This window comes from Crocuta crocuta, unplaced genomic scaffold (genome assembly GCF_008692635.1).
Source record: "Crocuta crocuta isolate KB4526 unplaced genomic scaffold, BGI_CrCroc_1.0 scaffold16, whole genome shotgun sequence".
NCBI lineage: Eukaryota > Metazoa > Chordata > Mammalia > Carnivora > Hyaenidae > Crocuta > Crocuta crocuta.
In genome coordinates this window covers 9,075,759-9,097,798 of record NW_027531893.1, presented here as the reverse complement: position 1 = coordinate 9,097,798, position 22,040 = coordinate 9,075,759, and the positions used below count along the sequence as shown (strand labels likewise).

General features: G+C 55.9%; 1 long non-coding RNA gene and 1 pseudogene across 1 annotated transcript in view; one reads left to right on the top strand and one right to left on the bottom strand.

The window, feature by feature from the left end:
- The window catches only part of LOC144239242 (uncharacterized), a 56,990-nt gene extending 42,927 nt beyond the window's left edge, over positions 1 to 14,063 (top strand). The window contains exon 4 of the long non-coding RNA XR_013337348.1: positions 13,986 to 14,063. This is a non-coding gene — a long non-coding RNA (uncharacterized LOC144239242). The remainder of the gene's footprint in view (positions 1 to 13,985) is intronic.
- Positions 14,064 to 14,123: 60 nt separating this feature from the next.
- Positions 14,124 to 22,040, bottom strand: part of LOC144239186 (ribosome biogenesis protein NSA2 homolog pseudogene) — an 8,508-nt pseudogene continuing 591 nt past the window's right edge.

The window sequence follows — 22,040 nt, the reverse complement described above, 5'->3', positions numbered from 1 at the left end:
GAGAGACAGAGCATGAGTGGCGGAAGGGCAGAGAGAGAGAGGGAGACACAGAATCTGAAACAGGCTCCCGGCTCTGAGCTGTCAGCACACAGCCTGACGTGGGGCTCGAACCCACAAACCATGAGATCAAGACCTGAGCCAAAGTTGGATGCTTAATCCGCTGAGCCACCCAGGCGCCCCTATAGTTTAGGGATTTTTACAGAAGCCTCATCACATAGGCATGATGGGTCATTACCTCAGTCTCCAGCCCCTCCGAGGATGGAAGGCAGGGCTGAAAATTCCAAGCTTCTAATCACGGCTTGATCTTTCTGGAGAGCTGCCCGCACCCAGGAGTCACCACATTAGAAGCAAAAAACATTCCCACCACCCAGGAAATTCCAAGGAGCTCTGTAGACGGTGGTCTAGACCGACTTAGGGAAGCCAGCTGGGGTTCAGGTCCCACCTCTGCAGCCTCGGGGCGCTACTCAACCTCTCTGTGCCTAGTTTCCTCTCCTGAAAATCAAGGTGGTAGTACCCACCTCGGAGGGTTGTCCGCAAGAGGTACCATGTAAGTGTTTGCTACGATTACAATCTAGAAGGTGCATCTTTGGCGGGAACGTTTCAGGTGGGTTCCTTCCGTCCCCAGGGCTGCAGGCCTGGCCCCCGAAGGTGGGTGTGCCTGCCACGTGCAATGGAGCCCCCCATCCCTGCTCCGCTGTGGCTCTAGTGGCTGCTGTGGCTGGTGCCCGTGGACCTGAGGCCCCGGCGTGGGGCTCGTGCTGGCGTCCTAGCCGCCGGGAGGCCTGTGAAACGCAGGACCGCCATCTCCCGTCCTCCCCGGGGAAGCACAGCTTCCTGTCGCCGAGACCCAGAGGGTGGCCCTGTCTCCCCGTGCGGGAAGGGCACAGTCCGGGCAGCCCCAGGCAGTGCCCCCTGCCCACACACACGGGGTCCTTCTTGCCCCCGTGTGCAACGAGCAGACCGGAGGGGCCCAGGCTAAGCCCCGGGGGGAGGGCAGGGCCGGGGGCAGTGGGGTGTCTGTGGTCAGACAGGCGGAAACCACTGTGTGTGGGAGGCGTGTTGTAACCTGGGAGATGACACAGGTGCCTCTCCCGGGCCCCGTGGCCACACCCAGATGTGTCCTGGGCAGCCGGGCGGAGGGAGGGGCATGGGAAGTGCTGAAAAGGGGGTGAACCAGATCTGGGGCGGGCCAGGGGGGCTGCGTGCACGCGTGTGGGAACGCGGTGAACGCGTGTGTGCACACGTGTGCGAGCGGCCCCTGTGCGGCCGTGTGTGTGTTCTGAGCGCACCTGTGTGCGTGCGTGTGTCTGTGTGTGTCCACGCGGAAGTTTTTATCCGCGGTTGCGTGTGCGCCCTGGGCGCGTCTCTGTGTTGATACACACACAACTGTTGTTCGTGCTGATGACGGGCGCTTACACGGTACTTCCCGTGTACCTGGCTTCCGGGAGCTTCCGGGTACGAACTCACGTAACCCCCTCAACAAAGCTTTGAGGTCGGTTCTGTCATCCCGAAGTTCAGATGAGACGACAGAGGCACAGAGGGGTCGAGCGACTCTCCCATGGTCCTGGGGGTGAGATCGGAACCCAGGCTCCGCGCGGCTCACACACCCCGGCTGCCCGGGTCCACACGGACAGGCGCCCCTCTGGGGATGTGTCCCCCTGTGTTCCACCCCAGCGAGGCGGACACACGGGGGCCGGGGTGTCTGCACACCCCTGCGTGTGGTCAGGCTTGCAGGGGGGCGGGCATGCGTGCACATGTGCGGGACCCTGAGTGGGGGCTCCAGGAGGGGCCTGCGGGTGCTGGATTGGCCGCCCTTTCTCTCTAAGAGCAAATCCTGGCAAGGCGGCCCCGGGACACCCCCAGGCCCTTCCCCCCCCATCCCCCGGGCCCAGGGCCGGCCTTTGTTTCCTCTCCTGGGCTTGCTGCTGGTGGGATGGTGTGGAATTCTAGGCATCTGCCTCCCAGGGGGCGGCTGAGGGCTGAGGGGCGCCTGGTCATTCGTGGGGGCTGGACTCTGTCCTCCGAGGGCGCAGAAGCCAAAGCAGGGTCCGGGTGGCATCTCGCTGGGGCCTGGATCCCGGCTGGCTGTGCCCTCCTGCACGAGGGCCCGGCCAGGGGACCCCACGCGCCACGGCGCCGGGCCAGGGGGTCAGGACGGAGGTGTCACAAGAGTCCGGGTCACGGACTCAGGGCCACCTGATGACCCCGTCTTGCTTTCTCGCTGCACCTGTGGTGGGTTCATAGCGGCCCCCACCCCCCACAGAAATAGATATGACCCCCGGGGCCTGTCCCTGTGACCTGATTTGGGAACAAGGTCTCTGCAGAGGTCGTTGAGGCTCTCAGAACGAGGTCATCGTGGATGTAGAGTGAGTCCTAAACCCGGTGACAGGTGTCGCAAGCGGCAGGAGGAACAGAGATGCCCACGAACACCAGGTGCAACCGCGGAGCCCCCCGCCTCTGAGCCCCTGGAGACGGGAGAGGCCAGGGTCACCCCCAGGGCCTCCAGAAAGGCCACGACCCTGCTCGATTTCAAACGTCTGTCCTCCAGACCCTGAAGGAGGACATGTCCGTCGCTTCGAGGCCCCAGCGTGTGGCAACCTATTCCAGCCCCAGGGACCCCCTCCGCCACCCGCAGCCGCCTCCCCGTCCGTGCCCTTAGCCCACTGCAGCCCGGCCATTTCTTTTCTGCAGCCCTGGCCCTCGTCTCTGTAACCACGTCCAGCCTCAGTTTCCACGAACGTAAACCAGGGACGGTAATAACAAAAGTGCTGAGACACGGCCTAGCCGAGGCACATCCGTCAAGGGCAGCAGTGACTGCAGGGGACGGCTGCTCACGGTGGCGCCTGTCACCCATGCATCACAGGCCGTGGGAAATTCTTAATTCGACGGGGAGGGTGTACGTTATAAATACACGTATCTTGGAACATATCTGTCCACGGATGTGACCCTGCACCCCCTAACCCTGTCCCCTGGACCACCCTTCCTTGGGGCAGCCCCTCACCCGTTCACTCTGCCCCCTGCCCACCAGAGCCGGACCCTGCCCGACCAGGAGACTGGGCTGTGGGGACAGCGGGCAGCCTGCATGCCTCTCCTCCGGCCCCTCTTACACGTCCCCTCAACAAGTATTTATTGAGCACCTTCTGTGTGTCAATCGTGGGGTCCTGGGTGCTGGCACAGNAAAGGACGGCTGGGGTCACGGGAGGCCCGAGGCCAGAGCGGAGGACAGACAGGCCAGGAGTAAGCAGGGGAAGGCATTCCGGGGGCAGGAGCGTGTGGAAACATAGAGACTCTTCCGTATTCTGAGCAGCCAGGGCTCAGGAGGTGGGTCGTGGTGAGCCGTGTGGCCCAAGAGGTCTCCCCCGGGAGCCTGGCCCGTGAGGGGCTGGGCTTGTCATCGGGGCCTTAAGGATCATTGAAGTGATTCTGGTTCAAGGCCAAGGCCAGACTTCTATGTCTCTTCCTGAGTTCCTCCTCTGATAGTATCTCTCCGCTTTATGGTCCAGACCTGATTCTCGTGCCAGNGGGGGGGGGGGGAGGAGGGAGGCTCCAGGGTCCCCAACACGGAGAGGTTTGGACACCCCAAAGGCTGGGGCGCAGGTGACACCTGGCACGTACGGTCAGTCAGTGTTTGCAGGTGCTGGGAAGGGCCTGCCGAGACGCTACACAGACACACACAGACACACACACACACAGACACACACACACACACACACACACACACACAGTAACTGATTCCAGAACGTGCACTGCAGACCCCCAGGCCTGGCCCGCTCAGAGCTGTGGGCACAGCCACCACTCTGGGCACAGACATTTCTTTGCACACGAACGTGGAACATCTGGGGCGTCTCCGAGTGTAGCAAGTGCCTCGGGGCCGCCCCCACCCCAGGGCTGGCTGCGGCCGGTGTGAGTAAGAGTTGTTAGGCAGAATAACCTGCTTGAGAAGTGGACCCGGTCTTCTTCGGTCTTCTTCGGCTGTTGATTCATCGTGGAAGAATGGGGGGTATTTTCCCCTCCCTCCACATCTCCCTCAGAGAACAACTGTGCCTCTGTGTTCCCGGGGCTGTTTGCCTTGGGCCGGTGGAGACTCAGCAGGCCTTGGTCCCTCACCACACGGCCTGGTACCGTAGTCAGGGGTCATCCAGCTGCAGATAATAGAATCGCACTGAAGTCAGCTTGGGTTTTGTGCCACTGGCAAGTTGGGAGTGAAACAGCTTCAGGCATGGCTGAATCCAGGGGCTCAGGCACTGTTGTCAGGGATCTGTCTCCATTCCGTGGCCCCGCTTTCCTTCCTTCTCAGGTGGGCTTTCTCCAACGTGCTGGCGAAGATGGTGCCTCAAAGCTCCAGGCTTTTATCTCGCTGGCGAGTTGAGATTTCCTCTTCAAAAATTCTAATGAGAGTCTGGGGTTGAGTCCCATTGGCATGGCTTGGGTCACATGCCTGTTATGGAAGCCGTCACGATGGCCAGCCTTGATCACATGCACAAGTCAGCCCTAAGAGCCCGGGGTGGGGCTAGGAAGAAGGGGAATTTGGGCAGCACCGATAAGAGGTGCTGTCTTTAGCCAAAATCCTAGAGGGCGGAGACTGGTGTTTGGAAGAGACTTGTAAGGGGCTCCCTGGGGAGACCAGCAGGGAGGATCAGATCCCAATTTCATCAGACTTAGAAGAGTGAAGTGATGAGCTCTTTCTCACAAGTATTACGGGTAAATTCATACCATGTACGGCGAGCAAGTCCTAAGTTCTGGGGCTTTCCTCAGTCAGCTCAGTCTCTAGAACGTTCACAGGAGTGCCTGAGAACATAGGATCTGGAGTCGATCCCTAGGTAGGAATCCTGGCTCTGCCACTGACTAACTGTGTGACCTTGGGGCGGTCACTCAACCTCTCTGTGCCTCTGTTTCCTCATCTGAAAACTGGAGCCACCACGTTTCCTGTCTCACGGGACCTTTGTGAGGATTAAATGAAGCTCTGAGAGGTTGGGGGGCTTGCCCAGATCCCGGGGCCAGGGTCAGCACCAACTTGGTTAATCCCCATTCTGGCTCTTTCCGTCTGCAGTCCTGACGTGCGGCAAGAGAGCGTGGACCGTTGAACAAATGGAGAAAACGAACGGAGGAAAGGTTTCCCTCTCTTTTTTAAAATTTATTTTATTATTTAATTAAAAAAATGTTTTTATTTGGTGAGAGAGAGAGAGAGAATCCCCAGTAGGCTCCATGCTCTCAGTGCAGAGCCTGATGCAGGGCTCGAACTCAGGAATCGTGAGATCATGCCCTGAGCCGAAATCAAGAGTTGAACACCCGAGCCACCGAGCCCCCAGGCGCCCCAGGTTTCCCCCTTTGTGCTCTGAGCTCCGTCGCTGGGTTCCCTCAGGACTGAACACAGGGGAGCTCAGGCTCCCCCAGAAACCAGGATTTGGGTGGAGGCCATCCCAGGTCACAGCATCATCGCATCAGGGAGAAAGAGAGGTTCTGGGAAGCCGAGTTTCCAGCTTAAATGAGTGCACGCAGCACACTTGTCCTGTGTCCTCACGACTTCCCGTCCAGAGCCGGGCGGCCGGGCGCCTCGGCTGTCCCTCCCAGGGCCGCTCCTCCGCCCCGAGGCTGCCGTACGCGCTGGCTTCAGGCAGACTCCAGGAGGGTGACAGTGGAAACCCAGCACCCCAGGCCTAGCCTCAAAGTTCGCAGGGTCGCTTCTGCCACGTTCCGTCGGTCAGAGCCAGCCGCGAGGCCGGCTGTCAGCACAGGGCCCGACGTGGGGCTCGAACCCACCAACCCTGAGATCGTGACCTGAGCCAAAGTCGGACGCTCAACCGACTGAGCCACCCAGGTGTCCCCTAGCAGCTGTTATTTTTGAATGCCCAGTGTCCTCAGCATTCCTTTTGGGGATAGTTTAGCGGGGCTGACGCTCTCCGACTCCAGGTGTGGGAATGCGATCAGGAATTCCACCGCCCTAACCACAGGGATTGGTCAGAATATGGGCCCACGGTCCAAGCTGGACCAGTGAGATTCGGTCGCGGGGCTTTTGCTGAGACTGTTGGGAAGAAGGTGTTCTCTTTCCACCCTTTTGGGTTGCTTGGCTGATGAGAAAGCCTGTAACTGCTGGGGACCATCTTTGCAGTCAGAAGAGAAGACACTGCCCGAGAATGAAGCAGGCACGGAGGGAGAGCAGAGCCAAAAGATAGAGGGAAAGAGGAATTCCTGATGACAGCATTTGAACTCCTGGATACAACCATGCCTGAAGCCCTTGCTGTGGATTTCCCAGCACCTATGAAGGCCAATAAATTCCCTTTGCTGTAAATTTCCATCCCTTGCAACCAAAAGGCATCTTAATGATACAAGGCGATACAGCTCTTTGAGTCACGATGCGGATTAAATGAGCTCACGATATATACGAGCCACCATGGCTGATGGGGAACCTGTTAAAGGTAAGCTGTCAGGACTTTCTCTCCTCCCCCTCACCCCCTCCGGTGAATCTGTTGAACGTATTACACAGTTCATAACAGGCCTGGATGGGTTTGGATGGTCGTAGTAGAAAAAACACGGAAAAGCAAGCTTTGACATTGTCGCCGGGACTCTCGACGCCTGGACTCCTAATTTAAATTCTGCAGACGCAGCCGAAAAGTGGTGCCTTGAAATAACCACGAGAAATGGTACCAAAGCGATCTCAGGAGACGCCCGTCATGTTCGCTGTGCAGAGGAGGGCCGTGGGGCAGCGTGGACAGCCGTTCGCAAGCGTCCCTCCTCCGCTGCCCTGAGTTTGTTTATCCTGGGCCCGAGCCTGGATGTGGGGCAGGACGGAGGGGGCCTGGGGTTTCTCCCCCCCCCCCCCCAGCGAGCCAGGGGGAGGCCGCAGGCGGCTGGGGGTCTGCGTGTTTGGACGGGCATCGCAGCGGTGTTTACTCTGCGTCTGCTGCCGGCCGTGGTGGCTGCGCCGGGCACTTCCAGCCCAGTCCCGTGAACCGGCCACGCTGTCTGGTCGCCGTGGGGCCTCGCCCGCCTTCCCCGCTCAGGCTGCGGGAGTGCGTTGCCTAAGCGACTCCCCCCACCTCCGGCCGACCGAGTCCCCACTGCTTAGAACTTTCTGGACCCCCTCCCTGGTCGCCACCAGCTGCTTTGAGCGGGCTGAGCAAATCGGAAGGGCGTGGGTGCAGCGTTTGGGCCCTTATCTGGGTTTCGGTGACCCCCCGCCTGGGTGCAGGTTTACTAGGGAGAGGATCCCAGGAGAGGGTGGGGGAGACCGGGTGTCAGCGGGTGGTCGCTGCGGGGTCCCGCAGGGCACCGCTGGGACGGCATAGAGCTCGCCTCAGGTCCTGGGGCTCTGTCCCTCCAGCCCGTCTGTCGTCGGTGCGGAGCCGTATCCGGGTATTTGCCGAGAGAAGAGCCTCAGGTAGAAAGTCACCGAAGGAAGGTCACCGTGGAAACACAGTGTTGACATGCCTGACGGTCAGCCCCAGCGCCCGCCACACCCTTCACATCGGGCCTCGTGCTGCCCTTTGCTACAGTCCCCACCCCTCCGTGGTGTCTGTCTCCCCGGCGGGCGACTCTGCATTCCTTCCCCGACTCATTCCACGTCACCTTCAAGAGTGGGAAAGAGAAATATCATCTCATCAACACACGGCAGACCCTCTGTCGCTCAGGAAACCCCAAGGGTTTAGGGGCTCTGTGGAGGAACCCAGGGAAATGACCAAAAACATGCTTTTTTTTTTTTAATGGTTTATTTGTGGGAGAGAGAAAGCGCATGAGCGACGGAGGGACAGAGAGAGGGGGACAGAAGATTGAAAGCGGGCCGTGTGCTGACTGCACAGAGCCCCACCCGGGGCTGGAACTCACGAACCGAGAAATGATGACCTGAGCTGAAGTCAGCTGAAGACGCTCAACCGACTGAGCCACCCAGCCCCCCACCCCCGCACACATACATTTTAAGATGACATTCCGGCTTCTGCTGTGTCCCCAAACTCCTGCAGCTTAAAGATGTCTAATCCTTACCGGAGCTGGTCACCTGGCGCCCTGGGATGCCTTCTGAACCTGTCTGGGCCTCTGCCGCCTCGTCAGTACGTGGGGTGCCCATGGGGACGGATGAGGTGAGCAGGGACATGCGTGAAGGCCTGGCGGGGGGGCCTAGGGCCCCCTCCCCCCCAGAGCAGCGGTGTTCTCCGTCCCTGTTACCATCTTAGAGACGAGGAAACCAAGCTTCGGTGAGTGAAGGGGGCTTTGCCCAGAGACACCTGGCTTGTGGCAGGGCGAGGCTGGCTCTCTGAGTCCCCGATTGCGTTTTCCAGAATGTTCTTTCTGTTCAGCCATTTGTGTGGCCACCACTGTGTTCCTAAGTCCACCAGCCCCAACCGCCCAGGGGGCCTCACGTGGGCCACACCTTGGCTCTTGCTGTCTGCCTGTGGCGATGCCCTTCCTGCTCCTCTCCCAATAAACCCTGGCTTCGCCTGGAGCTGCTTCCTCCTGGAAGCCTTCCCTGATGACCCTCTCCCTCTGGGCAGGCTCTCCCAGGGCCCAGTCTGAATCACCAGGGGCCCTACCCTCGGGGCGCTGGCAGTGTGTGGCCTCCTTGATGGCTGCACAGTGAGGCAGGTCTAAACTCAGCGAGTCTGACACCTCAAACCCAGTTGTGAAGGAATTACCAGATAATTAGGAGAGAGCAGCCCCAGGGACCGGGGTGGTACAGGCGCTCTGGCCGCTCTGCCCGGGCGAGCGTCCTTCCTTCTCTCCCGCCGCAGGGGTCGGAAGTGGAAACGTAAAGCAGAGTCAGGAGCCCTACTGGCCGGCCCTCCCCTGGGACGAGGCCGCCTCCGGGTCGTCCCCTCCAGGGAACAGGACCCTGGGGTGACGGGGAAGGGACCCACAGCCGCCAGGAGTCTCAGGGAGGCTCCGACGGGGCCCAGTTGCCCCCGATCTAACGAGGTGGAATTACTCCCGGAGAGGGCTGACTCACCCCTAACGTGTCACTTGAGCCCCTCCTGGCCTCCCTGCCCTTCCCAGGAACTCAGACAGACGGAGAAGTGGGCAACAGGGGTGAGGAAGGGGGTGCCCGGGTGTGAGCTGGGGCAGGGCACTGGAGACACCCTCTTGCCCTCTCTCAGGGCCCTTCGGCCCTCCTGCTGGGTCCTTGCACATCCCTGGGTGCGTCCTGCCTGCTGGGCCGGCCCCGCCCCCCTGGCCGCAGGTGGCCCCGCAAGGTGGGCCGGCTGTTCCCGGGGAAACTGCCGAGAGGTGACAAGGCCTCTCCTTCCTCGCTCTCTGCCTGCCTTCCAGAACACTGACCTGGCTCGGACCTGAGCTCCAAGCGCACCCCGCCCCCCCAACGCCCACACAAGGCCGGCCCCGCTGTGGCCCCATTGCCCTCGACCCAGAGAGCCTGGAGCCCAAGGCGGCCGCGACCTGCAGAAGCCACAGCGTCACCGCCCTGCGGAACCACCTGAGAGGCCCGATGGGAAAGGGGGCGGCCAGCCTCGTTTGTGCAAGATCCACTCCTCCGGTTTCGGTGGCGTGGGCGGTGCCTCGAGGTCCTCAGGCTCCGAGGCTGTGTTTGCAGGGCTCCCCGCGGGGCACGGGGCCAAGCCGGGCACCTACATGCGGGCACGCCTCTTAGCCCGGCCGGGCGGCCAGACGGTCATGTCCGAGCCCCCGGGGGAGCAGGGAGCCCCCCGGCTGACACTCGAGTGTTTGGGAGACGGGGGTGCCCGCACTCCTCTGTGCTGCCTACAGAGTAGCCAGAAAGGCTTGGGGGGGACATGCTCTAATTAGCGGCTGCCTTAATAGCTATTTCCGGGCGGTGGTGGGTGGGAGAGGTTTTACAGCCGTGTGCGCTGGAGGTGGGGTTGCTAGACTGAGCAAATAAAAACAGAGGCCGTCCAGCTAAATTTGAATGTCAGATAAACAACAGATAATTTTTAATGTAAATATAGCCCATGAGATATTTGGGACATACTTATGCTAAAAAAAATATTCACTGTTGACCCAGCGTTCAAATTTAACTGACTAGCCTCTGTTGTTGTTATTGTTTTCTAGTAACCGTATCTGGGAGGTAGGATCACTCACAAATTTTGAGGCTCCTACCCTCTTGGCTTTTTCTTCCCCCTGCATTATATTTAGTTATGCGTGTGTGTTGGGGGACCCCCACAAAGTATTCCAGTCTGTATTGACGTTTGTGTGACGTATGCCTTGCTCTGTCCCTGACGTAGAAACTGACCACCAATTCACATCCTCCCGGCTCCCCGCAAGAGCGAGACCCTGACCTCACGAGCCAGCTGCTCCTCCTTCTGGGACATCACGGGCCACCTCAAATGGTTGTACAGGTCACACACGGTGCAACGCCATATTTGAAAATACAACCCTCTGCACTTGTGCAGTGTGCAACCTGCACAACCGCATGTAGCAACCCTATTTGCACGTCTAGATTTTGACCACCAGGAGCTTTCCTTCTCTCATTTACTCCTCAAACTAGGCTGCCCAAGGGACACCATCCCATTACCCCTAAATCTCTCCATCCGAGGAGAACTCAGGCAATCTGGGAAGGCTCTGGAGCAGTGTTTAAGAACAGTTGAGTGCCCAGGCTGTGCACAGAAGGGCTTTTGATTCTCAGGGACGACCTGACATCTGCTGGAGGGGCACTCCCTTCCCGCTGCCCGGAGTGTGCAAAGAGCAGGATTAAAGATTTCCTGCCCGCCTGCCCGCCCTCTACATCCTTTCCCGCTCCTCGGCCTGGCCAACCCCCCAACCTAGGCATAATTTTAGAAACTTAATAGATGCTGTGCTGCACATTCTTGGCCTGGAGCCTGCGGGGGCAGGTCCTAAAAGAATACAGACATTTCTTTCTTCGGCCGTGTGGATAGAGATCCTCTGTTTCCCCTGGGGACAGGTTTCTGAGGGGCCATTGTACACGGACGGGCTCGTCACACACTTGCTTCTTTGTGGGGTCCCCCACCACCCCGTCCCACCCGGGCTGGATTATTTTGCAGGGTTAGTGCCAGCTTCTCTTTGCCTTTCCTGCCGCCCCCAAAGCTACCAGGAGCGGTGGGGACGGGGGAGGGCGTATGGATTCCAGGGCCCCAAGTGGCGATGGCTGTGGGGAGCCCTTTGCACATCGCTGAGGTCATTCGGCATCTTGGAACTCTCCATGACGGAGGAGGGCCTCTGGGCCCAGGCAGGATTTTAGGATCTGGAGCCCGGACAACAGTGAAGGCTTTTGTTTCCTTCCCGAGCCAGGGATGCCTTTCCAGTCCTTTCAGATTTCAAGAATTGCCTCATTCCTGGACCGGGCATTCTCCGGGCTTCTGGAGTTCGAGGGGGCAGCAGGTAGGAAGAGGCACATCCAGAGGCTGATGTCCAGTTTCTGATGTTTCTGGAACACTCGTATGTCGGGCTCTGGCTGCAAGCTTCTCCTTTGTCTCGTTCCTTCAACCGTAGCTGATGAGTGACCACTGATGTACCCATTTTACAGATAAGGAAGCTGAGGCTCCAGAAGGTAAAATGCCCACAGTCACGTGGTGAGACAGCGGCTCAGCCAACTCTGAACCCTGAATCCTCAGCCGTGAGGATACCCCACCCACCCGAGTCTTTGATCATTCATTTAAAAAACAGCTTTATTGAGATATCATTCACGTACCGTACAATTCGCCCTTTAAAGCGTCCATTCCCAAGGCACCTGGGTGGCTCGGTCGGTTAAGCGTCCACCTTTGGCTCAGGTCGTGATCTCGTGGTTCGTGGGTTCGAGCCCCATGTCAGGCTCTGTGCTGACAGCTCAGATCCTGGAGCCTGCTTCGGATTCTGTGTCTCGCTCTCCCCTGCCCCTCCCCCAGCACCTGGCGGCCACTCACCTGCCTTCTGTCCCTGCGGATTTGCTCCTCCTGGACACTGCGTGTAAATGGAATCACACAAAAGGTGGCCTGTCGTGCGGCTGGCCCATCTGCGACAGGGCGCGTATCAAACTTTATTCCTTTTACGGCTGAGTAATATTCCATGATGTGGGCGGACTGCATAGTCCTGCGTTTGTCCACTGACGGACATTCGAGTCATTTCCACCTTTCAGTTAGGGGTCGTGCTGCTCTGAACATTCTGGGCAGGTCCCCAGTTCTCTTGGGAGCCCCCTGTCGTAAGAAAGCCGTTCCGATGCCTGCCCCTGGCCCCTCTCTGGCTGGGATTCCCCTCCCTGGGCTTCCCCTGCCCAGTCAGGCCTGACTTACGCCCCGGGTCCCAGCGCACACCCCCTTTCTCACAGGGGTCCCTCCCCCTTCGCGGCTTCCGCAAGAGGGGGGGGGTTGCTCTGCCCAGGTCCTTTGCCCTGTCACCCCCTTGCTGTGTGATGTCGGGCTACTCGCTTAGCCTCTCTGGACCCCCGGTGCCTTTATCTGTGAGATGAGGACCTCAGTCTGACCGCATGGGGCTGCTGTGAGGGACAAGACGGTAAGAGCTCGTGTGCTGGGGGCCTGGAGCATCGAAGACCTGCTCTCTCAGCCAGGGGTTCTCACCCGGCTCCAAGTTCCAGCCCCCAGCGAGGCCCTGGTTGCCGTCCTAAACCGCCCGGGCCTGCCTTGATGGGGTCGGGCCACAGTGCAGGTTCTTCGCCACCTGCCAGGTGACCGCCCAGAGGCGTTTGGCCCTGACCTTCTTCAGCTGTCGCAGTGAGGGGAGGGATGCTCCTGGCATCGGTTGGACGGAGACCGAGGCTGCCACCCAGCCTCCTGCAGGGCACAGGACGGCCCCCGACAGTGAAGTAGCCACCGAGCTCCAAATCTAACGGCGCCCCATCTAACGATCATATTGTCACTCAGTTTTTCTGTGTGTATTTATTTCTCGATTAAAATGGTTTTTTTTGTTTATTTATTTATTTTTGAGAAAGACAGAGACACAGAGAGAGCAGGAGAGGGGCAGAGAGAGAGAGGGAGACACAGAATCCGAAGCAGGCTCCAGGCTCTGAGCTGGTCAGCACAGAGGCCGACGCGGGGCTCGAACCCACGAACCGTGAGGTCATGACCTGAGCTAAAGTCGGACGTTCACCCGACCGAGCCACCCAGGCGCCCCTAAAATGTTTTTTGCTGAAGTAATTGACACATAATGTTACATTCGTTTCAGGTTATAACGATGCGGTATTTGTATGTGTTATGAAATGGTCACCGCAGTAATTACTGTCTAAGTACCGTGGCTACACGGTTATAAAACCTTTTCCTTTTGATGAGGATGTTCCGCATCTACTCAGAAGCTTTCAAATACGCGCCCTGATACTCTTGACCGCACTGTGCATTACGTTCTCATGACTTACTCATTTTATACCTAGATGTTTGTACCTCTGGATCCTTCGTCTTCTCCCCAGCCTCCGGCCAGCAGCCACCAAACTGCTCTCCGTTATCTGGAGTTTTGTTTGGTTTTATTTGTTTGTCCTGTTTTCTTCATTACACGCATACGTGAAATCATACAGTGTTTGCCTTTCTCTGTCTGACTTATGTCGCGTAGGATCACGCCTTCACGGTCCATCATGCTGTCGCAAATGGCAAATGTCCTTGCTCGTGTTGGCTGAGCAGCATTCACTCCTCTGTATCCATACACCCCGCGTATCTGCGCCCCATCTCCCCTGCCCACGTACCCGCTGACGCACGCGGACGCTGTTTCCGTAGCTTGGCTGCTGTGAATAGCGCTGCAGTGAACGCGAGGGCGCAGATAGCTTTCCAAAGTATCGGTTTTGCTTTCTTTGGATAAATACCCAGCAATGGGATTGCGGGATCAGGTGGTAGCTCTAGTTTTCACGGTTTGAGGAACGTCCACGCCGCTTCCCCCAGGGGCTGCATCCCCACCAGCGGTGCATGAGGGTCCCCCGTCTCCACATCCTCGCCGACACCGGCTCCGTCCTGCGCTTTCGAGTCTGGCCACTCTGACAGGTGCAAGGGGGTGTCTCTGTGCAGTGTCGATTTGCGTTTCCCTGACGATGCGCGATGACGAGCGTCTTTTCTTTTCTTTGCAAACCTGGTCTCTTTTAATGTTTTCTACAGTAGAAGAAATCGTTCGCTTGATGGCTGCAGACGTGTAAGGCTGTTTGGCGGTATTCGGAAACCACCAGAGTAAGGGTGTCTTCCTGACTGGTGAGTAGTCTTCAGTGATTGGAAGCCTTTACTTGTCTGAAACTGCTCTCAAACCAGCAAGTCCCCATTTATGCACCTGTCGTTTTCAGGATGGTTGGTAACCTGGGTATATTTTCCCCAGATAATCTTGCCTCCTTGGGTCACAAGGCCCAGCGCACTCACGTTCACCTCAGTGACAATACCTTTAGTAATAACACCCAAAGCTGTATACAGTGGGGACGAGGGATTCTTTTTTTATACCAAATATTGGCAGGCAAAAGGTGGCTTTCAATTCAGGATGTGTTACGTGGGCCTTTTGAAACCGTAAGCCCATTGGCCTAATGAATCTTTCCTATTTGGGTGGTTTTCGAGTAAAGCCATCTCCAACAAAGCGGACTTTAGTAACCATTCTCTTCCATGCTCTCTTCTTTCTCTTTCCTGTTGGAATAACTTTTAATACTTCTGTTTCTCCCTGGGCACGAACTTTGGGCAAAGGGACTTCCCATTTTCCTGCTTTCTCTTTTCATTTTTGTTTAATCATATTGGAAAGTACTTTAGTTCGGGACCGTCCCTCCCTGTCCAGGAGATTTGCAGGTAATGCTCCTTGCGGAGTCTTTTCATCATTCTTTTGCTTCGTGTTTCTCTTTTCATGCATCCTGATAGTCTTCTTCATTTGTATTTTCTCAGCATGGTGCTGTTTATGGCAGAGCTTAGCTTTCAGACCAATCATCTTTTTGCTTCCTTTGAACGATCACGAGCCCCTCGATCTTCCTTCTTTCTCTGTTTCTCGTGGTAATCCAAACGATAGCCGTAGCGCTTCCAGTGCAACTCAATATATTCGATTTGTGCCACGGTGATGGCCACAGAGCAGCCGGGTGCAGCTGCTGGGGTGCAAGGAAGCTCTCAATTTTCTGTTCTCACAGACCCGCGAGCTCACTCCACGCAGCCCGTGACGGGAAAGGATGAGTGTCTTTTCATGGGTCTGTTGGCCTTTGGGAGAAAAAAAAAGTTCCGATCCTCTGCCCTTTTTAAAATTGTTGTTTTGATACTGAGTTGTACGGGTTGTTTTTTTCTTTTACATATTAACCCTTTACTGGGCATATGGTTTGCAAATACCCTCTTCCATTCAGAGGGCTGCCTTTTCATTTCGTTAAAATATATTTTTTCTATGCAGAAGCCTTTTGGTTCGATGTGGTCCCACTTGTTTATTTTTGCTTTTGTTTACCTTGCCTTTGGGGTCGGCTCCAGACAGAATTGTCACCCAGAGCCATGCCCGGGAGCTCCCCGCCTATGTTTTCTTCTAGGAGTTTGATGGCTTCAGGATTTGAGTCAAGTCTTCAATAATAACTCTGCGAGTTCATTTTTGTGCACCGTGTGAGAAAGTGGTCCAGGTTCATTTTTGTGCACGTGGCTGTCCAGTGTTCCCAGCATCGTTTATTGAAGAGACTGTCCTTTGCCCACTGTAAATTCTGGCCTCCTTTGTCGTAAATTAACCGACCACGTGCGCACGGGTTTGTTTCTGGGTTCCCCGCTCTGCCCCACTCACCCCTCTGTCTGCCTTTATGCCAAGAGCACACTCCTAGTCACTGGAGCTTCGGAGTATCGTTTGAAATCGGGGGGTTTGACGCCCCCAGCCTTGATCTTCTCAAGATCGCCTTGTCTGTGATCTTTCATCGTTCCATACAAACGTGAGGATTATTCGTCCTCTTTCCGCAAAAAAAATGCCCTTGGGATTTTGATAGGCAGTGCACCGAATGTGTAGATTGCTTTGGACAGCATGGACGGACGTTTTAACAAAATTAATTCTTCCAACCTGTAAGCATGGACTATCTTTCTGTTGATGTGTATTTTCTTCAATTCCTTTCATCAATATCTTCCAGCGTTCAGTGTACAGGTCGTTCATCTCTTTGATTATATGTATAGGTAGGTTATTCTTTTCGATGCAATTCTACATGGCATTGTTTTCTTAGTTTCTCTTTCTGATAGGTTGTCATTGCTATCTAAAAATGCAGCCAAGATGGAAACCAACTTGACAATAAACTATTCTTAAAAAAAGAAACATGAATAAGTGAGTAAATAAATAAGTAAATAAAAATGCAGCCAGTTTTTGCATATTGACTTTGTATCCTATAACTTTCCTGAATTTATTAGTTCTAATCATTTTTTGGTGGGGTTTTTGGGGTTTATCTGTGTATAAAATCACGTTGTCTTCCGACCGTGCCAGCTAAATGCGCTTCCTTTCTTTTACTTGCCTAATCGCTGTGTCAAGCATTTCCAGGGCTCTGTTGAACACACATTGTGAGAGTGGACATCCTTGTCTCGTTCCTGATCTTAAAGGAAGAGCTTTTGGCTTTTCACCACAGAGTATGATGTTAGCTGTGGGCTTGTTGTACGTGCCTTTATTATATTGTGGTATGTTCTGTTCATACCCATTTTGTTGAGGGTTTTTTAAACTCATAAATGGATGCTGAGTTTTGTCAAATGCTTTTACTGCGTCTATTGAGATGATATATGATTTTTATCTTTCCTTTTGCTAACGTGGAATATTGTGTTGACTGACTTGTGGTTGTGGAATTGGCCCTGCATCCTTGGAATCAATCCCCATATATATTTATAGACTTGCCCTTTGCCAGAATGGGTTACAAATAACTAGGGGTGCCTGGGTGGCTTACTCATTTGAGCATCAGACTCTCGATTTCGGATCAGGTCATCAGCTCACGGTTTGTGAGTTTGAACCCCACATCAGGCTGTGTGCTAACAGCTGTGGAGCCTGCTTGAGTTCCTCTCTCTCCCCCTCTCTCTCTGCCCTTCCCTCAATCTCTCTCTCTTTCTCAAAAAATTATAAATAAAAAAAAGTAGCTAAGAAAGATAGTAACAAAACAATGGGATTTTTTTTTAATGAGGAAACTGTCCTAAAAAAAATAGGAGGAAAGGAAAATAAAACAACACCCATGTTAAAGCACACTACTGCTTACAGAGTTGGGATGTACATGTGGCCTGAGCTTCCCAGTGGCCAGAGCAAAAAGGGAAATAATCAATGTCAAGCTGTTCACCATTCCAAAGTCGAAAACAAAGTAAGAGTTCACAGGAAGTCTGGCTTTCCTGGGTCTGAAGAACTCCAGGCTTTTCTCTTATGTGCCCTTTATACAGGGGCCACAGCAATGTGCTCGGGCTGACAGCACTGCCCTCAACAGCGGCCCCACCCAGTCACGAGTGCCGCATTCTCCAAAGCAGGCCTCAGACCTAAGGCCGAGGCCAGCTCTGCAAAGGCAGCCCTTTTCTAAGGCCCTAACCTGAGTGGGTGGTTTACTTTCCCAACCTGATATCAGAGAGCAAGACCTGCACTTTAAGCCGTTCAGAACAGTGATGGGAACAGGGGGCTCTGGGTCCGGACTGCCTGGGGTCAGGACCCAGATTTTCTCCCCAGGGAACTGTGTGACCCTGGGCCATTCACTGAACCTTCCTGAATTCAGTTTCCTTACCCGTAACATGGGGCAGAACTACGGCTTGCCTTACAGGGCTGTTGGCGGGATGAAATGAAATAATAGGTACCCAAGGCCGAGCCCAGCGCTGGGCAAAGTAGATGCTTAACGCATATCCGTGATGTTCTGTTCACGGAGGGCGCTTGGGAGACACTTTCGGAACACCTGCATTTGTTACACGTCATGAAAGGTTGGGCCTTCGGGGTGGGGCGGATGCATTTGGGACCCAGTCCTGCCCTGGAAAGTGGTGGAAGGGAGGTTTGGGGCTGGGAAAACCCCACAGCCAGACACGGTCGGTTATGATCCCGCCGTGTTCCTGCTGAAAACCTTCCCTGACTCCTCATCGCAGGAGGGCAGCCTGCAGATGCTCTGTCCCAGGCCCCGGGCCTCATCCCTGCCTCACCACCCACCTCTCCGCCCTACACCCCCCTCCATCCTATGCCCTAGTAATTCTGAACCCCAGGCCATTGTCACCTCATCGGCCTTTGTCCGTGGCAGTGTCCTCGGCTTGGAACGCCCTCCCGCCTCTGCCTCGCTCATGTAGTGAGACGGCCCCTTTACCGTTTAAAAAAATTTTTTTTTAAGTTTATCTACTTATTTTGAGAGAGAGAGAGAAAGAGAATGAGTAGAGGAGGGGCAGAGAGAAAGGCGGACAGAGGATCTGAAGCAGGCTCTACGCTGACAGCAGAGAGCCCGACGCGGGACTCGAACCCACAAGCTGTGAGATCATGACCTGAGCAGAAGTCGGACGCTTCACCGACTGAGCCACCCGGCCGCCCCTCAGCCCCTTTAAAAAGGGTTGAATTTCCTACCCCCTTGGGAACAGCGGTTTGCTCCTTGTGCTGTTATTCCACGAAGTCTCTTGTCAGAATGCATATTCACTCACTCATTCATTCGCTCACTCATTCATTCACTCACTTACTGACCCAACCCGTCATTCACTCGCCATCAACGACTGGGGAGCTACCGCGTGCCAGCCAATGTCCTGGGCACTGGGGTGGTGGCCGTGAGTGAGGAAACAGCCCCAAATCCCTACCCTGGGGCTTCCATGTCTCCGGCCTTCGTACCCAGTAAGTGCTCAGTCACCTGCCCCAACATAGGGATCTCCAGCTTTGTCCCTGCCTCCCCGCCGTGTGGCCTGGGTCCCAGGGACACGGCAGTGTATTCCCCCAAATGAAATCCCATGGGCCCCCACCTCCTGCGCTTGCCGTTCCTCCGGCCTCAGATGCCACCTGCTGAGTTCTCTGGCTTGGCTAAATGACTTCACCGTTCTGAGCCTCAGTTTTCTCTTCTGTAAAATGGGCTTTACAATGGTCTCTACCTGTTGGGTTATTATGAAGATCAAGGAGATGCCGTATGTAAACAGAACAACAGAATCCAATCATTGTTACCCGTCGTGATTCTTGGTCATAATTATTCTTGTTCGTAGTAACTTGTTCATCAGAACTGTTCAAAATAAATAATAAGAGGGCCCAGCCGCTAGCTTCAGGAGTTTACATTCATCGCTCTTGGCCTCACCTCCTCCAGGAAGCCCTCACTGACCACTCCCCGCCCCGTGCACCTAGAACCTCTACCTCCTTCCTTTGTGCTCTTTTCCCATCGACCATGACACATACATGTGGTCTCGTTAAGTCCTCCACTGGGCTCACACTTGCTCTTGGCCGCTACTTGATCTCCAGGGCCTGCCATAGTGGCTGACACCCACCTCATCAGGATCAATAAATATCTGTTAAGTGACCAAACGGAGACAAGACAGCCTCAGATGTCTTCGTTCCTCCTTCCGGGGCCCAGAGGAGGACATTCCCCAGGGTCCTCCCGGAGGAGGCAAAGCAGGTTAGGAGTACTTCTGCAGGCTGCCCACGTGGCTGTCGGTCTGTGAGAGCGATGGTGTCCCGGCCCCGGGAGCTGCACCCCACGCCCGTGTGTCTTCATGCTGTTGGGGCGCGGCCGGGACACCTGTCGTCAGGTGACGTGGGGCACCTTGCACGGGGAGCTTGTTTCCTGTGCCCTCTTTACTTGCTCGTTCAGGCATTACCTCCTTGCTGTGCAGCCTTGGGCAGGTCATTTCACCTCTCTGTGCCTCAGCTGTGTCCTCTGTAAAATGGGACAACAGAAGACATTCCCCTCTCAGCACGGCCGTCGGGATCTGACGAAAACCTCTGCTCTGCCCGGCTTGAGAATCACTCCGAAAATGTGAGCCACCTCTGGAAAATTCTTTGGCCTTATTTGTTCAACCCAGCAAGGGCTTACGGAGCACCTACTGTGCGCCAGACAAGCCGAATGCCAGGTCTGGAGACACAGCGAGCAGGGTCCTGTTTCAAAGAAGCCAGATTTTTTTGAAAAAAAACACTGTTTATGAGACAGCTGGGGAAATGTAAACCCAGACTGGATGACATTGGATGGAATTCAGCAATGTGTTCTTTTCTTTCTTTCTTTTTTTTCTTTTCCCAGCACGTTGTAGTTTTGTGGTTGTATTTTTAAAAAGCGCCCTCATCTTTTGAGACACTCAAAGCCAATGTGCTGATGAAATGATAACGACATCGGGGATTTGCTTCAAAGTCCCGGCAATCCGTGAACCGAAAATGATTCCCCAGAACGAGTCTATTAAAAGCCAAAAAAACATCCCGTGGCCGAGGGGGCGTGGGGGCGTGGCTGAGCTCCGAGAAGCGTAACTGGGCGCCGCATGGGGGGAGTTCAGCGAAGCTGCAGCCCCTCGGTTATGTGGGTGATAACGCCCTGCATGAGCGAGGCCCTGAGGAGAAAGTGGGGACCCAAAGCGGGGGGCCGGGTCAAAGGTCGTGGTGGTCGTTTGGTCTTGGAGCTCCCCGGGTGACGGTGTACACATTAGGGCCGGGGTGAGGGACGCGGAGAAAGTGCCTGCCACCCCTTTTCCTTCCTGCCAGCCCGTCTTGCACAGGGCCTTGCCTACAAGCAGGAAGCAGCAACTTTTCATCTTTGCAGCTACGGGAACCCCGGGCGTGGAGGTCTGTGGGGGTCCCTGAAGGCAAAGCCGACCCTGAGCTATACCCCCGTCTGGGCAACAGATGGCCCTGGTCCTGTCCGCTCAGCGTACGCCCAGTGCTGTGGACCGAATGTGTGTGTCCCCAACCCCCACCCCCCGCCACCAAATTCACACTTTGAGGCCTAGACCCCAACGGGATGGCGTGAGGAGCTGGGGCTTTGAGGAGGAGACGGGGCCATAAGGGTGGAGCCCCTATGAATAGGATTAGTGCCCTGATAAAAGCGACCCCATGAAGCTCCCTGCCTGCTTCCACCGCATGAGGACAGAGAGAAGATGGCTGTCTCATCAGCCGCTGAATCTGATGGCCTCTTGACCTGGGACCTCCCGGCCTCCGGAGCCGTGAGAAAGACGCTCGCATTGTCTCCAGGCCAGACCGACTGTGGCAGTCTGTCCTCGGAGCCCCAACCCGCCCAGACACCCAGCGTGACGTGCTCCGGGCCACATTCTTCATGCTCACGACCTCCTGATGGGACCCACGGTGCACGAGGCAGCCCAGGGAGAGAACGCGGCCCATCTTCCCAGCCCTGGAGGGTGCCCGCCTGGCCACCGGGCTTCCAGAAGGAAGGGGTGCCCTCCCCGGCCTCTGGAGTCCAGGAGACCCGCCTGTCCCCGGCTCTGGCCTGGAGGCGGAGAGGAGAAGGCTCTTCGCTGCCTCTCTCCGGGCCCCTGACCCAGGCACCTGGGCGGCAGATGTCTCCCACCAGAAGACAGAAAGGCAGCGGTGACCTAAGCACCCCATGCATGGCAGGCAGTTCCTTGAACGGGCGTGAGTCCCAGCTCTTTGGGAGAAGCAGCTTGGCGGCGTGTTTCAGGGCCTGGAAAGGCCTGCGTTCCCCTCGCCAGCGATCACGCTTCTGGGAATGTGCCCGAGGGAACTAATCCTAAGGAAAAGAGAAAAGGAAGGCCACGCGCACCCTGTGCTGTCTGCCCCGGGGACCGCCTGGCATAATAGGAAGTCGTTGGGTGCGCACCGTCTGCTGTGACCCTCGGCGGGTTCCTAAGCAGGCCTTTCACAGATGGAGTCAAGAAGGCTCTTTATGGACGTGAAAAATCCTGGCTCTGTAAGGCTCCACGGAAAACACGATGCCCGTTGTGGGGTGAGGGGCGCCTGTTCCGTTTTCCAGAACGAAGACTGACTTCTTAAGGCGTGTTTCCTTTCTGGACGGTCCTGCGGCTTTCTGGAGGCGGAGGGAAGGACGAGTGGAAAAAACCTGGGGAGCCCTCGAAACCCTCCGGGCGGGAGCGCCCCTCCCCACGGGGGTTTGGCCTTTTTCACATCAAGAACTCGTTGACAGTTCAGACGGCCCAGCCTGCTTCCTGGAGACTGAGGCAGGCGTGTTTATTTTTTCTAAAAGGTTTTAAAAGTTCTTTATTTTATTGCAAAAGCAATACATGCTCATTGTTTAAAAAGAAAAAGAAAAAGCACAGAATTGTATAAAATAAAGCTGCTGCCTGCCGTCTCTTCTCTTTGAGGGGGCCACC